The sequence below is a fragment of the Phaethon lepturus genome, unplaced genomic scaffold (assembly GCF_000687285.1).
Source record: "Phaethon lepturus isolate BGI_N335 unplaced genomic scaffold, ASM68728v1 scaffold55124, whole genome shotgun sequence".
NCBI lineage: Eukaryota > Metazoa > Chordata > Aves > Phaethontiformes > Phaethontidae > Phaethon > Phaethon lepturus.
The window spans coordinates 24,869-40,706 of NW_010536624.1; the positions used below are offsets into that span (position 1 = coordinate 24,869).

At 39.2% G+C, this 15,838-nt stretch overlaps 1 protein-coding gene across 1 annotated transcript in view; it reads right to left on the reverse strand.

The window, feature by feature from the left end:
- Nucleotides 1-15,544: 15,544 nt before the first annotated feature.
- Nucleotides 15,545-15,838, reverse strand: part of EIF4G2 (eukaryotic translation initiation factor 4 gamma, 2) — a gene marked incomplete at its 5' end in the record, with an annotated part of 10,235 nt that continues 9,941 nt past the window's right edge. Inside the window, one exon of the mRNA XM_010286209.1 lies at nt 15,545-15,838. This exon is cut by the window's right edge and continues 988 nt beyond it.

Below are 15,838 nucleotides of genomic sequence, written 5' to 3' on the forward strand. Positions count from 1 at the left end.
GTAAATGAACCTTGAACTCAGAAGTTACCTGGAAAAATTGCCTCAGCTGGAGCTGCAGTCAGCAAGGGCAAATTTAGACTTAATATGGGTAACAAAACAAGTTCACAAAATGGATGTGAAAAAGGGTAGGTAACCAAATACTTATTCTTCTCATAACTAGTAGTACTTAGCACTCTCCTAATATTAGTCTTTCGTTATTTAGCTAAACACTGTACTTGCTCTACAGAAGATGATTCGAACTGGAGACAGAGTCTAAGGGAATACCAAATATAAGAATGCTTAGGAGAGAAACTCAAAGTATGCATACTGAAAATGTGTAGTATTTCTATCCTATTTGTGAATTTCAGTCCACATCCACTCAAACTTTGTGTGGTTTATACTAGAAATACTTGAAACTTGAGGATTTTTTTAGTCTTGGCAGAACCTATAGAAGGTACACTTGTATAGTTGTAACGTGTCTTTTTTTTTTTTCTTCCCTTTTGGTCTGTAACTACTAGAGAAGTTAAGAGTGCTTATCATAGTTGTGTTCTTCTTTGAAGTAAGCTTGTTTTATTGTCAGGGATAGAACTGTCCCTCTGAGTTGTTCTCTTCCCTCTTTAATTTTTCCTTTACCCTTCCTTGGGCAAAAACTCCTTCTTTCTCTGCAACCTCCAAAGCTTGGGACTGGCCCCTAAACTATGTCATATTGGCACACGTGATTGAGTGTACACTTTCCTTATAGCTCCATTGGCAACAATCCATGCTAAGGAGTCCATCTTGCTGCTTCTAAATACACATCATCCTTATCTTACGCATGTCCCCGTATCTGTTCGGAGATACCCCCAACTTTATTGTGGTGTTGCTTGAACTCCAGATGTGCTGTGTTTGGCTCAGTAGTGTACAAGAATCTCATACCTTCCCACCCATTCCTTGTTGATTAAAATACAAATACCCTGCTTTAGCCAAGGAAACAGTTTCTGGTTAGCACCTTAGAGTGAGTGTCATGTGGCATTGACTTTACTGGTGTTTTCTGTTGCCTTAAAAGGGTCCAAGCAATGCTCTGGCTCTTTAAATGTTTTTGAACCCTTCAGAGTTCTTAGCAGATGAACCTACTCTCCTGCTTCTCTTTAAGGCCATGCAAACACCATGTGTTAATTGCAACAGCCAAAGTATTCTTGGACACATTGAGGAATATCATGGGTTTACCCTGGTTTTTAGGGCACAGATCACTGGCCTCCTGTCAAAGGTGCAGTTTACTGATCACACAGTACCTTCAGTGACAGATACAGTTTGGAATGTTCTGGCTTAGACATATTTTCTCGTGCATGAGTGGCTTTCTAATTTCAGTCACAGAGTTAGTAGTAGGGAACTTAATCTTTGCTAGCTGCTCGTTCTGTAACAATAGGACAGAGGAGGTTGCAGTTTAAGAAGAATCTTGCAATGCTACATTCCCTCTGGCTGTTTCCACAAATCTGTTCAGAGAAAATTGTCTTCAGACTCTTCTCACCTTTGCACCTAAGGTTCTGGCTATACAGGCACTGCTAAATCAACAGACTACTTTAAGCAGGACTTGTTGAAGCAGAGGCAAGATAATAATAAATACCAGTCCTGACTTTCCTTGAGCTGGTGGCAGTTCACTACCGATTTTGAAGATGCGAGAATATGAAACATCTCTTCATCCATCTCCACTCTTTCGAAACAGAGAACTTTGTTCCGTTTTAACTGTCAACTCAAACTGCTTTAAACTGGCTCTTCTGTCTGTATCTGCCATGCTGTACTAAATTATATCTCGTACATCTTCCATTCTTACAGGAGTCCGTCTAAGCAAAAGGTAACTTTTTTTTTTTCCTTGTGGGAAGCTGTCCTGGACCAGCTGGAGAGGAAGGGTTGTTGTCAGAAGCTATTTTCTAGCACTGAAAAGGAAGGAAGCATTATGTCCCATTTGTGTTTGCAGGAACTAAGCATATTCATGCACAAATTCAAGTTGGTGATTTTTTTAACCTCCCAGCATATCTATGCCTAAACTTCAGCAAGGACATATTTGCTAAGAATACTCGCACTTAATGGTGGGTACAGACTGCTTCTGGGGCATATTTATCTGCTTTTGATGATGTCCTAACCAGAGGTACTCATTCACTCTCATGATGAGCTACAGGAAGTTGGAACTTGTCTCTCAATATTCTTATTGCTTTTAGATTGCTATCGCTTAGCTGAATTTCTATCAAACGCTCCTTGTAGATGAAGACTCTGCTGGTTAGTAAAAAGCACTTCCCTAGATGTATATTGGGTTTTCCACCTAGTATTCATACAGACTAGTCCTCATCTTCATTCATCTGTTTCATTTTATCGTCACTGCATCAGGGGAACTAATGAGTACTTGCAGGAGTGTCAACCCATAACTCTTTCTTGGAGTGTTCCTCATTTCTTTTTTCAGTCTGTATGCTCTTCATGGTTTGTGCAAGGCAAAGAGCCTTACAGGCATTAGCTGAGTTACGGATATAAGGTAATTGAGTGTTGCCATATAAACAAAACGGTATTACTGGAAGGGACAGGGAAGGAAAAAAACAAACAATGTGCCAGATTTAGTGCTTAAAATAGATATTATTTATGGTCTTGCTACTTAATTACTTGGGTCTCCATATTTTTAACTTAGATCATCTATCTTGGCTTTCTTTTGCTCTGCACTCACTTATTAATAAGTAATGCCCAAGGAGAGGCTCACTTTGCCCATGAGTTTTTCAATTTCCATTGTCTTTAAACAGTGCAGGGGAGAGGGTATTTTTTGCATATGTACTGAAGAGCTATTGATCTATCCCAGCTGTAAAACCATAGAGTGGAAATTGCAACAGTAAAATCAAGCAAAATATACATGAAAAAAATAGATCACAAAGATGTAATCTAGAGACAGAAGGTCATTTGTACATAAGAACAGCACTCCATGGTTGCAGCTGCAGAGGTATTTTCCTGTATAAGCAGTAGCATTATCAGTGGAGTTATGTGCATTCCTAATGGAAAGCTAAGTTTTAATGGAACATGCAGAGAAAAACATGCCTTGACCACCTCTCTCAACTGCCATGGTCTATCTTCATCATGGATTTAAGCTGATTTGTCCAGTTCAGTCAAGTAGTGCTGTGATCCAAGAAGAACTCGAGGCTCACATCAGCTGGCAGCAATGCAGGCTTGTACATAAGACAAAGTTTGGTAACATCTATAGTATTTACATAGAAAGGATTATCAGTAAAAAAGAATTGCAAACTTTAAACTGCTCACTGTCTTGGTCTAAATTGCCTACAAATATTAGCAGTTACCTTCAATTGTACTTTTGCAGAATGTCCCATTTCTTCGAGGTGAAGTGATATAGTGTTTCTGTTTTCATACATTTTTGTCTTTGATATTACTTTTAAGAAATGTGTAAGAAAGTGTAGTGGACAAGGAGGTGGACAAATTGTATATCAGGAGGCCTGAATTTCATGTAGCATGCTCTCGCTAATACCTATGCTTGGAGGAACAATCAGTCTTTTTACCCCTTTCACAAGTTGTGTGACTTGAATAGAATTTAAGCTGCTTTGGGCCAGGATGATTTCTCACTGAGTTGTGCAGTACCTAAAATATTGGAACCCAAACTCGTTCAGATCTCCGTCTGCTATTTTAAAATCATATTTATTTATTAATTTTTACGATTGTCGTTTTTAATAATAATGCAGTAACATGTTTTGCTGAACTATTGTACTGTTTGTAACCATTTTATTTTCTTATGTTTAATTAGGTTATTGAAAGCATTTGTAGTCATTACTGCAAAAAAAAAATCCTTTACAAAAATAGAATAATACAAATTGGGTCAATATTTTTCACTCAAATTCTAGATGACTTACCCTTTTTTAACCATTAACTCACAACAGGAGAATACAGTCTCTTATAATTCATGTCAGACACTTTTTGTCTGATCGATCTGCAAGGTGTTTGGAGCATGAATTGTACCTTGATTATAAAATGGCAAGTATTGTTGCCTGATGAATTTGTGCTATCTCCAAAATGTACAACAGCCTCTTTCTCCTCCTCCATAGTAGAAGTGAAAATTATCTGGTTTTGAATGGTTTAATTTTAAAAAGAGAAGAATATAAACACATAATTTTACTACTAGAAAGGTTGAAGTTCTGGCCAAGAGTATGACTTTCAAACAAATGAGGGCTAGAATTGTCTTACAGAATTAAACCTCTATTGCTAAAAGCTAATCTTCATTGTTGATCTCCACGTTGAAGAGCTAGGTTTTGGGCCAGGCATGCCTTGATTCAATTCCTGTCTTAAGTAAACTGCTACAAAGCTGCTTTCCCTTTACAGAGTGCTTTCTGTAGGCAGTTAATCAATATCTTCTGGAAAGCTTCAGCACAGGCTGTGGTCATAGTTGCATAATCATTGAGGTTGCCAAATAATCACATGTGTTTATTTTGTTTGTGGAAACTTCCCATGATGATTTGTTTTAAAAAAAAAAAACAACACTACCCTGCCCCCCAACAAGCCAAAAACCACACTCTACCTCCCCACCCCCCACCCCCCAAAAAAAACCCCACACAAACCAGTAATTGCAGGGGGATGGGATGTGGATTCAAACCCGCACAACCTCCTCCCCCCACCCCAAGCCACATGAGTATAAGTAAGCAGCTTGTAAATCCCTGGAAGACTGACAGCTAACTTGCTCTAACAGAAATATCATACTGTAGTTAGTTTTTTCTGTGTAGAGGGAAAAAAGATGTTTTCCTGGTGCCTGAAGCATACTAAGACTTACCTGGTGCCTGAGGTAACTAACTTGTAAGGTTCCAGTTCCTCAGGTGTTGGCACCTGTGGTGCTCTGAATTCCTTCAGAGGTAGGTTGTACAAAGGGTTACAGACATACCCGAGGAACCCATGCTCCCTGACAGCAGGGGCCATGACAGGTGTGTTTCAGCTTAGATGTTTCTTTCAGAATTTCTTGAAGAAGATTGTCGAGGAAATTTCTTCTCAGTATTTGAGTTGTGCTTGAGGCTGGGTTATAGAAGTGTTCATCTCACCTTTTGGACCTCTTGTAGCTGAGGCTGAAGCTATCTGCTTCCCAGCAGAAAGCAGATCTGTGCTTCACACTTAGTGCAGGTGTGCTGGGCTCTAGCAAGGGCAGAGAAAATCCTTGGCAGAAGCTCACAACCAGGAGCAGCAATTTCAAGAGAAAAAGGAGGCAGCTGTGCTTGAGACAGCTTAAAAGAAGAAAACTTACAGCTGAACAGAGATGTGTAAACTTCCATCAAGAATACTTTACTTTCAGACAACTGGTAGATCCTGACATAAATTCTGTTACGTGGATTATCTGGAAAAGCTTCACTAGACAAACCTGCAAGCTTAGAGACGATAGCAGAATCGGTGAATCGGATCCACATTAGAGGCAGTCTAGTGAATGTAGCTCCCTAGACTTACGGGCTTATCCTAATATGTAGTATTCTTTCCCCTGCCTTCCAATTTGGTGTAGTTTAACACCCCATTGTAATTTTCTTTGCTGTGAACTCACTGGTCAGCTGTCTTATGATGCTGTTAATTGCTGCAAATTGCAGACATCGCTTCTATTAATAGTTAAGGGGATGCATTTCTATGATCCCTTTTTAAGAATTAGTATATCTGACATGACTAAAATGAGCTCGTGTTATAACTTTTGAGGTATAGGAGAGAAGGTACAGCAAGGCTGGTTATTCCATAGCCAATAGATTTCTTTTTCTGAAAGTAGAAATCCTTCAGATTTGCAGCTATCTGATGGGATGACAATTTTGATCAACATGTGGAATATACTTTGTTGTATATGCTCCAAGTAGCTCATGGGGGATATATGTAACCAAAACCCAAAACCAACCAACCAACCAAAAAATCAACACTGTGAGCAGGATTCAACTGCAGTTTTTCTTTTGAGGATGTGAGGGGGGGAGGAGGTTAGAGGAAAACACGCACTGGTTAAGCTTCTTCCCTTTCGTATGAACTGGTCTGCACGCTGCCTTCAGAGGCAGAGAGTGCTGTAGCCCCTGGTAGTAAATATGGTAAATCCACACTTAATCTTGGGAATGACGCTTAGAAATTTGTTACTTGGTGATTTTATTTTTTTAAACAAAAGCAGTCAATAACAGTAATTTGACAACTAAATTGCAACTATATAGTTTCATATTAACCTATGAAGTTTAGAGATGTAGAAGGAATGCTCTTGTCACTCTAGTTAAAAATTACAGACATGATTAATGTCAAGTGGAAAATAATGATTTTTGAAAGCAAATTGGAGTTGCACAGGTTAACCCTGAAAAAGTTATCTTGGAGAACAGTCATGTAGAGCATGAAAAGAATGTGCTAAAAATCCATCTGAGAGAATCAAGGTCAAACAATTCTAAATTTAAAGAAAAGTATGCTTCTTAATTAAAAGGTACTGATATATATCTAGTGATTTTTGTAGAATTACAAGATTTCTTTATCTACTGTCTACTTCACAGGAGTTACTTTTGATTAACACAGTTGTACCTGAGAAACAGAGCATCGAGCTTCTGTATTCAGTATTGCCAGCTCGTGTGATCCCAATTCGTGTTTTACCTGGTGCTTTCTCTAAACCTCACTAGCAAGAATAATAAAAAATAACACTCTTTGGTGTGGGGTTTTTTGTTTTGTTGTGTTTGGCTGGGGTTTTTTTTTTTTTGGCTGTTTGGTGTCTAGCCCTTGTGGTTGCAGTGAAAAGTTTGAAGCAAAGTCCCACAGAGACACGGAACTGGAGAAGCAAATAAAAACAAACCGGTATTTACTATGTGTCAAGATTTCCAATTTGAACCTTCTGGATTTAGGTTTTTGATGGACCCAGCTCGTGTTTTTGAATAGTTAGGATTGAAAATGAGAGAGGAGGAAGGAGATGGCACATACACAGGGTGATGCATGGAGAAGTATGGATGGATTTTTTTTTCCTTGATGGTGATTCGGAATTTCATAATAATTGTCTCCCTTGGACTTACAGAGATGTGCCTCAAAGATACAGGGCTGCAGCAGCTGAAGAGGATATAGAGAAAGCTGGGGGGCTGACGTGAAGCTAAAAGGCAGAAACACTTACTTGCATAGGGCAAAGAAGAGAAGGGGAAAGAATGTGGGTTATAGATGTGGAAATACAGTGTTTTCAAGAAACTCCTAAGTCTCCAGAAGGAAAGTCAAGAAGGAAAAACCAAAAGACGCGATAGATCTGTACATGATCATTACTAATTTGATGAAATGAGCATTTGAAAGGTGATTTTTAAAAATACGAATTTTAGAGACCTTGAGAGACATTAGGGTCAAGATTCTCTTCATGTGTATTGCTACTGTTTTTGTTTTTCTTATGTAGATGTATGTATTTCCTGCATCACATTCATTTTTCTTACAGGTTGCATATATAAATTTAAAATGCTAATTAAATGGCTTACTGTACATGCTGTATAGAGAAAATTCCCATGTTGATTTTTAAGTTTCTTTCCAAAGAGGGTCAATCTAAGACTGTGATGAAAAAAAGGAAGATAAATTTAGGGTTGGATCAAATTCCTAAATTTTCCTCTACAAACAAAAGCAAGACAAGATTCAGTGACTAAAACTTGAAGATGCCTTCATTTAAACAGGAAATAAGGTGTAGATTTTTAATAATTAAAGTAATTGAAAATTGGTAGAGGTTGCCGAAGTATGAAAGTCTCAGTGTTCTCAGCTAGTCCCCAGCACGGGGCTTAGGTTTTCCAGGGCACAAAACTTTAAAACGAATGATAACTTCCGTATATTAGCCCAATGGACTAACTCAAAACAATTTGAACTTCTAGCAATTCTAGACATCTGTATTTCTCAACCACTGCTAGAAACAGGAGGATTAGCTGGTTCCACCAATACAGTTTGAAACTGGTTTCAATGTGTATTCTTCCCCATTACGTTCTTGCATTTTATTTTGTCCTATTGAAACACAATATGTGTTTTTAAAAACTTAATCAACCAGCAGGCAGCCATTAATGCTAATGCTAATGCTTTTCAGGGACAGTTGTGCTATGCCTTCAGCAGGTGTCAGAACATGGATGTACCTAGTCATGGCAGAGCACTGGGACAGCACACAATTTGTGTACGGGGCAATTCTGTGTTCATATGGAATTACGGCAAACCTTATTTCAGTGTAATATGGCCAGATGATGTAGATGAATTTAATTTATCTTCAGACATCTAAAAATTAGCAGTCTAGACGCCTTGTACAGGCCCATGGAGGCCCATGGACTCGCATCCCCAGAGGGCAAACCGTCCTATCCTAAGATAATTGTCTAAGGTAGGTGGAATGAATCACTTTCTGAGGAACCTGTTTCTGTCTGTTGCCTAAGGAGTGTATAGACGTCTAGACACTCAACATTTGGATAGTTAAAGTAAGAGGAATCCCACCCAGCAAAACAGTAGCTCAGACATTATTGTTGTTATTCATTTGAATTAGTTTCCAATTTTAGACATAATTTACCCCTCTGCTTCCCCCCAGGAACAATCGGGCAGGAGCAAGCTCATGTGAGCCTTGATCACACTCTAAAACTTAAAGGGAGATTTCCAAGAACAGGCTTGCATACAGTTGGTAACCATCCACCAGTTACCTTCGTATTTTGCCGTTTATGAGAGGGGTTCTTTTTGTTTATATTTAGGGTTTTTTCCAAATCATATTTTAGGTCTATTTCAGCAAATGTCAACAGCAAGCTTTTTCTCATAGCGTCAGCTAAACTTAAGAATTACTTCATGTGCATCTGTGCAAGTGTCTAGCAAATTAGCGTCCGACAAACCAAGATGGAACTCTTGGAAGTTTTGCGGTAAGTGTGCAGAGACAGTACAGCGTACGACTTACTTACCTAAATTTAGTGTTGCAGAGCGGTAGACTCTTCCTCCACGGGTGTACGTACTGGTATTGCGGAGGTCTCAGGCTGACATACGTGTAAGATTTAGCCATTCTAATGCATGTACTAGGTTCTATAGAAAGCTTATGCTTACTCTAGCAAGTGTTTCCAGGGTGTAGTGTCTTAATTTCTCAGCTGCTGGTTATGTATTTTACTGCACAGATGATAGGTGGATCACCAGGATTCCACTCGATCTTTTTTATCATCTTGAATGTTTCCTATTTAAAGATGAAATGCAAAGCTCATATGATGTCAGAAATAACAGTATTACCTGAATTTATGTTGACTGAGGAATTTTATATTCTGTTTATAAAAGCCAGAGGGAAAGGAAGAATTTGAATAAATGAAATTTCCTTATAAACCTGGTTAAGTGTGCAGAGTCTTCTAGGAGAGTATGTAAAATATTAAACTATTTGCGTATTGGCCCACTTCCTGAACGGAGTTCTTTTTGACAATTACTGTGGAGTTTGCCTGGCAAGAATTCAGTAAGGCTGGCTGATAGAATGACGTAAACTTTAACGTGGCTTACACTACTGGTGTTATTTTATCAGAGATATTCCAGCCACGGGACTGCTATGATCATATGCTCCTGCTGATTTCAGTGGGCTTCCACAGGTTTAACCTGCTGAAGATACATGCCAAAATGCAGAGATAGGGGTGGGGTTTTTGGCTTTTATTGCATTATCAACCCTACCAACACTGTAAGTCTACTGAGCTATTTTACCTAATCGAATTTATGAATGGCCTTTCATTGTACCTAAACACTTCATGGTCTTGAAAGTTGATCAAGCTGATACTGTCATTACATAAATTCTATAGATAGAGAACTATGGGAAATCACAGGTCACCATGGAAAGGTTTGCTGGAACAGGAAATGAAACTGATGGGTGGATGAAGTGAGTGATCACAGCGATCTCTGTCCTCCTGACAGAAATGCAGTGCATCTACCCTGGCTCTCCTTGCTTTGTCATGCTTGGCACCTCCTCCAGAAGCCTGGCTGGGGTCTACTTGAAAACAGTTTTCTTTGTATGAAACTGAGACAGTCCTACACTTCTTAGATTGGCTCACTGCGCTACATCTTTTGAGATTATTTAAGGTTAAAATATCAGCTGTACTCAAGTACGGTTCCTGTTGTATCGATACTGGGAAGGGGGGATTAGTATTAATGCTTCTGCTATTAACCAGAATCTGAAATACTAACTCAGCCAAGCAATGTAAGCTTAAAAAATTGAGTAACTGAATGGCATTTGTCTAAGAGGAACATAAGGAATACAAATAAATGGGGATATATATATAACATGTATGTAAGTATATATACGTAACGTGTGTGTGTACACACACACACACACACATACAGAAAAAAGCAGGGCCTTAAGTACTTCCCTCGTTTTCTGCATCTGGCTCGGAAGGAAGGCAGAGATGGCCTAACACACATGCTTGGCACCTTATTAATTTGCTGTACAGAGCAACTGTTTTCGAAAGGAGCAGCTACGAACTGATTCTCCAGACTTGTATTTGTATGATGTCACCTTATCACTGCTGAATCATAATGGAAGTGTAGGATCACAGTAATCTGCAAAGGTCATTTGCTCAGAATGTAAATTCCCACCACAGACGTATGTTAGACTTTGGGTTTACAATTTGACTAATATATAGGAAAAATATTAAGAGACCAACTCTAAATATAATTTCATGGTTCCCTGAGCTGATGCATGACAGTACAAGCCCTGCCTAAAAGCAGAAACAAAGCAAAGCTCTACCGCAGTGAACCCTAACTTTGGTGTAGTTTAGTATTATTTTAAATATTTATTTCAAATCTGCAAGATTCCTCTCTGAGAAAGGTCAGCCACCCAGTATTCTACACTCTTACGTGATTAAATCTTCACCTGTCTATGAAGTTTGGAAAAATATGCAATCATTCCTAAAGGGTTAAAAAAAGCACCATAGAAATGCAAATCAAACCTTCACAAACTCTTTATCTTCCATGTACTTTATCAAACCAGTTAAAAATCCCTTTTCCTTTCACAAACTTACATGTTTTGCATAGCTTCTTAGATAAGAAAATTCTAGGAATACTTCACACATCACATCCCGCATGCACTTTCACTGCTAATATAAACAAAAACCAAGTATAACATCCACGTTGTTACAAACTTTGAAATATTTGGAGATAAAAATCCCACTCAGATAGTTGCTTTCCTTACTACAGCCATGTATTTATGCCAAGTGTAACTCTGTTGTCATGGCTACTTAGTCAACTCATTAAAAATAATGTTTTCCTAGTTTCCAACTACCAGCTGCGTGGAATCTGTCAGAGGAAATGGCTGTGGGCTCTAGAAAATGAATCCAGATGAGCCTGTATCACTTGAACACCACCCCATTAAAAGCCCCACCATTCAAGAATCTTACTCAGAGGTAAAAGCCTGATTTTGTTCCAGAGAAGTTGTTTAGAAGGGAAGCTTACTCTGTGATACCTGGATGGGAGTGGATCCAGGGAGCTACTGTATCTGGTTTGTATCTTACCAGAGAGCTGCATAGAAAAACACTTTGCTGTTTTTGAGGCAATGGCAAGCTTTCTTTGGTTGTCTTGTTTTGGTTGTTCTGGAGGCAGATGGAGAACTCCACAGAAATCTCAAAGCCATGTTGATATAGTCTCCTTTAAATTACTAGTTCTATTAAACCCTAATATCTGCAACTATAGATCTGCTGTACAATTCTTTTCTTCCTTTCCTGTTACAACAACCAGCTTAAATCTTAGCTGCATGTGGTTATTTCGTTTTTGAAGACATAAGATAGGCATAACTGTACCAATTGACAGGTATTCCTACAGGCAGACTTTGGCACCCTGAACTGAGGCCCTACCTGCCTGTAGAGGGAGGATGACTGCTGAATACTTCTGGTTTCTGCCAACATCGGTCAAAATAAAAAGCAGCAATGAAGTTACAAGAAAATATGGCAATTTATGTAAGTTGAGGGAAGAAGTAGCTCCACACAAGCACATTTGATAATTGAGTGCTCTTCATGTGACATCTTGATGCATTCTGCCAGTAGTCTCACATTCCAATTTCCATTTTCCGTATTAGTTCAAATTACAGTTGTATGAAGTCACTGGCTTCAAAACTGGTTTGCATTCCCTGTAGCTCATTACTTAAGCAACTCTTCAAAATTAACACATACATCTCACATGGTGAGACTATTCCAAAAATATTTGAGCCCAGGCCCCATTTTAACTACAGCGTTCTTATACCTCAGCAATTCTGTATTCTTTCAACATACAGTGGTGTACATCACCTTGTCCTCTATAGCCTAAGCCCCTCTTTCTAGGAGGGCACAAATCATTCATTCCCGCTTTATTCTCTCCCACAGGCCCTGTGTGATCGCCCTTGCTTCCCCAGTTCAGTGTGGTGCTGTGCCCCATCCAGTCCCTCAGCTGTCCACGTTGGCCAGACACAGCTCCATTGCAGGTGACTCCTGTAATACTCCCCAGCTGTTCCCCACCCTAAAGGGGGTGAGGGGGGACAGAGGAGCAGGCAGGGAAGTGTAGCAGTGGCACTATCACTGTTCATCAACTTTCAAAGGATCAACCTCCTCCTCCACTTTGCTCTAGGTTGGGGAATACCTGACACTCCAAAGCCTCTGCACAGGGGACAAGGACGCACCAACACACTTCTGTTTGCCACAGTTAAGGCCTCAAGATAAGCAGTATTTGAAGGAAGCACTATGGCAAGTAACAGTTGATAAATGTAGATTTTTCCAGCTATGCGTAAGAGTAAGCTCTCCCCTTCAGTTTGCTGTACCAGCTCTCTGGTAAATGGTTTTAGAGAATAAGCATGAATAGGCACTAAACTTTTTTTACCAGTCAGTGCAGCTACTAGTCCGGATTGCAGCATGAGCTATGATAATTCATGTTTCAAATACATTTTTAGTGTCTATAAATGAAAACTGTGCTGAAGTTATTTATTTGTTTGGCTTTCTTTACAGCTCTGGAAGAACACTCCAAATGCCAACAGCATGCAGGTGGAAGCTTCCATCAGCTAAAAGCACAGCTAAGTCACAGCTAAAAGTTAACTCACACCCACAAAAACTGTGCTCTGTTCCTGACCTCCTGTCCCTCCAATGCTGTATGGTTTCTTCCTGCAATTCCACCCCCTTCCCCCCACCCCCCAAATGATGCCTGTGCAGTTACAGAGGTGTTTTGATTCTTGGAAACTTCCATCAGAACACTTTTCTGAAGTATCTAAATTTAACGTAACTAAGCACCAGCGCCAGTGCAGCTTGAAACAGAGATCTAGTCTTCTACTGGTATAAACACTGGCAATAAACAGGAGTTCAGCAATTATGTTTATGTCTTGGGAAAGTGAGAATTCACAGCAACTGCTCATTTTCAATAACCCACCCCTAACTCCTCTTGCAGGAACCCTTAAATCTGGTATGGATCAACTCATTTGAACAGATGTGCTTTTCAGCACTTTACTGCCAAGTACACCAGGCAACTCTTGACACATGGAAGTGAAGGTTCCTAAATGGTAACCGCAACCTAGTTCAACATTTCAGAAGGTAAACTTTGTGCCTGTACAGGTGCAAAATGCATTTCATACAGATTTTTTCCAATCCTCTGTGAGCACACATTATACCTAATATTTAACAAAATCAATACTAATAAAAGCCATTATCATTGATCAGTTATATTGGTTTAATTTTGACCGACTTCACTATTTAAGATGAAATATGCTCTATTTACATTTAAAGTACAATGCAACTCATAGTTAAAAGCCACACAAAAGTTAGACCAACTGAACACCCGTCCCCTTTTCCAGATTGACTTCATCACAAGCACCGCAGTCAAGCACTGTAAATTTAACAAGTAGCTGAAGATCAAAGTTAAGATACTCCCTTTCCTTATCTATGGAAATACCATTTTTATGTACACACTGCAGTTTTAAGAGCCATTTTTATACCAGTTTCTAAAACCAGACCTGTGCATATTAACTGCATGTAAATTCTGCAAGTGTTGCATGATGAAGAATAATTCTACAGTTTAGTGGCATTTTCTACTGCATATATTCAAATCCACATTTTTGGTCATGGTTCTTATAGTTTTATTCTTCCCTAACAGAGTTCCTAACTCTGTGACTAGTTACAAACAAACCAAGCAGCAAAGCCTTTTGTGCACAAGTACATAAAATCATAGTAATTACATTTTAGACTGGGCAAGAATACAAGGCTTAGTTATGCTATTCAATCTACAGCTGCCAGGTTAGCCTTCTCCAAAACATTGACAAAAAAAGGTTAGTTGCAGGTTCTAGTTCTGTTCTTTTAATGTTTTGACTAGCAACTCTTTTTACTTGCACCTCCTTCTACTACTATTGTCCTTTTCTCTCACCTCTACAGTAAATTTAGTTGGAAGCTACCGGTTAAGACTGTTCTTTCATGACTGGGATTCCTCCCTGTCTTCAGCTTTGCAGCACATGGGAAATGAAATGGATTGTGTATCTAGTAACCCAGAACTGAAGTACACAAAAAGGAGTATTAGAGTGGCATGCACCACTGATCAGTTTAGTAACAACAAAATTTGAAGATTTCAAGAAACACACAACCCCATTGTTGAATTAATGCTAAATTTTACTATACTGCATATTACTATACTCCAAGTCAAACTGCAATTCCAAACCAGCAGAATCTGTAATTATTTAGAAGTGAACCTTGAAACTAATGTTCCTCTATCCCAATAAAGGGTATTTAACTGCAGAACCTTAATGAGTAGGTAGGATATCCACTTGAGAAGCATCTTTATCTACCCAAGAATGGACACAAAGTAAGGGGTAAACATTGCAGCCCCTGTAGATCTAGCACCTACTAGGTAACAGATAAGAAAGGATCCTTTCCAAAGTTGAAGATTACTCTGCATGACTGGGAGGAACAACACACTACTAAGAACTTTTTTGGAGGCCCCGTGATGTCACCGCTTGCCACTGTTGTACAGAAGTTGCAGCTACATCAAAAGCACCCAGCTCCTGACCTCAAGCCACTGAAGTGTCATTAGTGCTTTCCTTTTTCTTTTAATTGAGCTAGAATCCACAGAACTCATCTGCTCTCCTGTTTACTGCTAGATACACATTTCTGAAATACAGAAATACTGCATTTAAGTGTCATGGAGTTTCTGTTAGCAATTCCAGAAGTTAAATACCCTTTATGGATGTCATTTCGTTTACACAAGCATGGTACCTTGATTTACTGGGCTACACATTGCACAGCATGTTACTGAGGCAGCTGAAGCAATCTCAGTTCCCAGTATGCAAGAGGCTACTATTTTTAACTAGGTTAGGAAGCCTGCCTTGCACTGCCAACAGCCAGCTCAGTCAGAGAACCAGATCCACTCCAAGTCACAGCACTGAGCTGCATAAATGCTAACTATCCCTCCCCTCAAAGCAAGACCTTTCGTTACCTCTAGTATACTAGTTTTCTCATGCTCCACTTTTTCACCTCCCACCATGCAGAAGACAGCATGTAGTCTAAAGCACTTCCAGCACCAGCAAAAAGAAGTTTCAGTCAAGGAGACACTACTGTTTTGCCATTACAGATACATCACTTCAACTGTTCAGAGTCTGAGTATCAATAAGGAAAAAAAAATTTCACTAGGGACAAGATTCTAGGAAGTAAGGTATCTTAAGTATTTAATAGATGACATTTCAAGCCTGTACAATGAATGCAACATCATTAAACGGTTTTGTGGGGGTTTTTTTGCCAATTTGAGAAACAAGCAGCTAATAGTCAGGGACACTTGATTGAAAAGCATGCATGTGACCTGGGGAAAGTTCAAAGCATTAGGGAGTTAAAAAGCACATACTCACTGATAAAGCATACACTGGACCACAAGGCAAACTCCTACCACTTCTTCAGCATGATTTTCTAATTTTCCTCCTGTCACAGCACATCTGTAGTGTCTA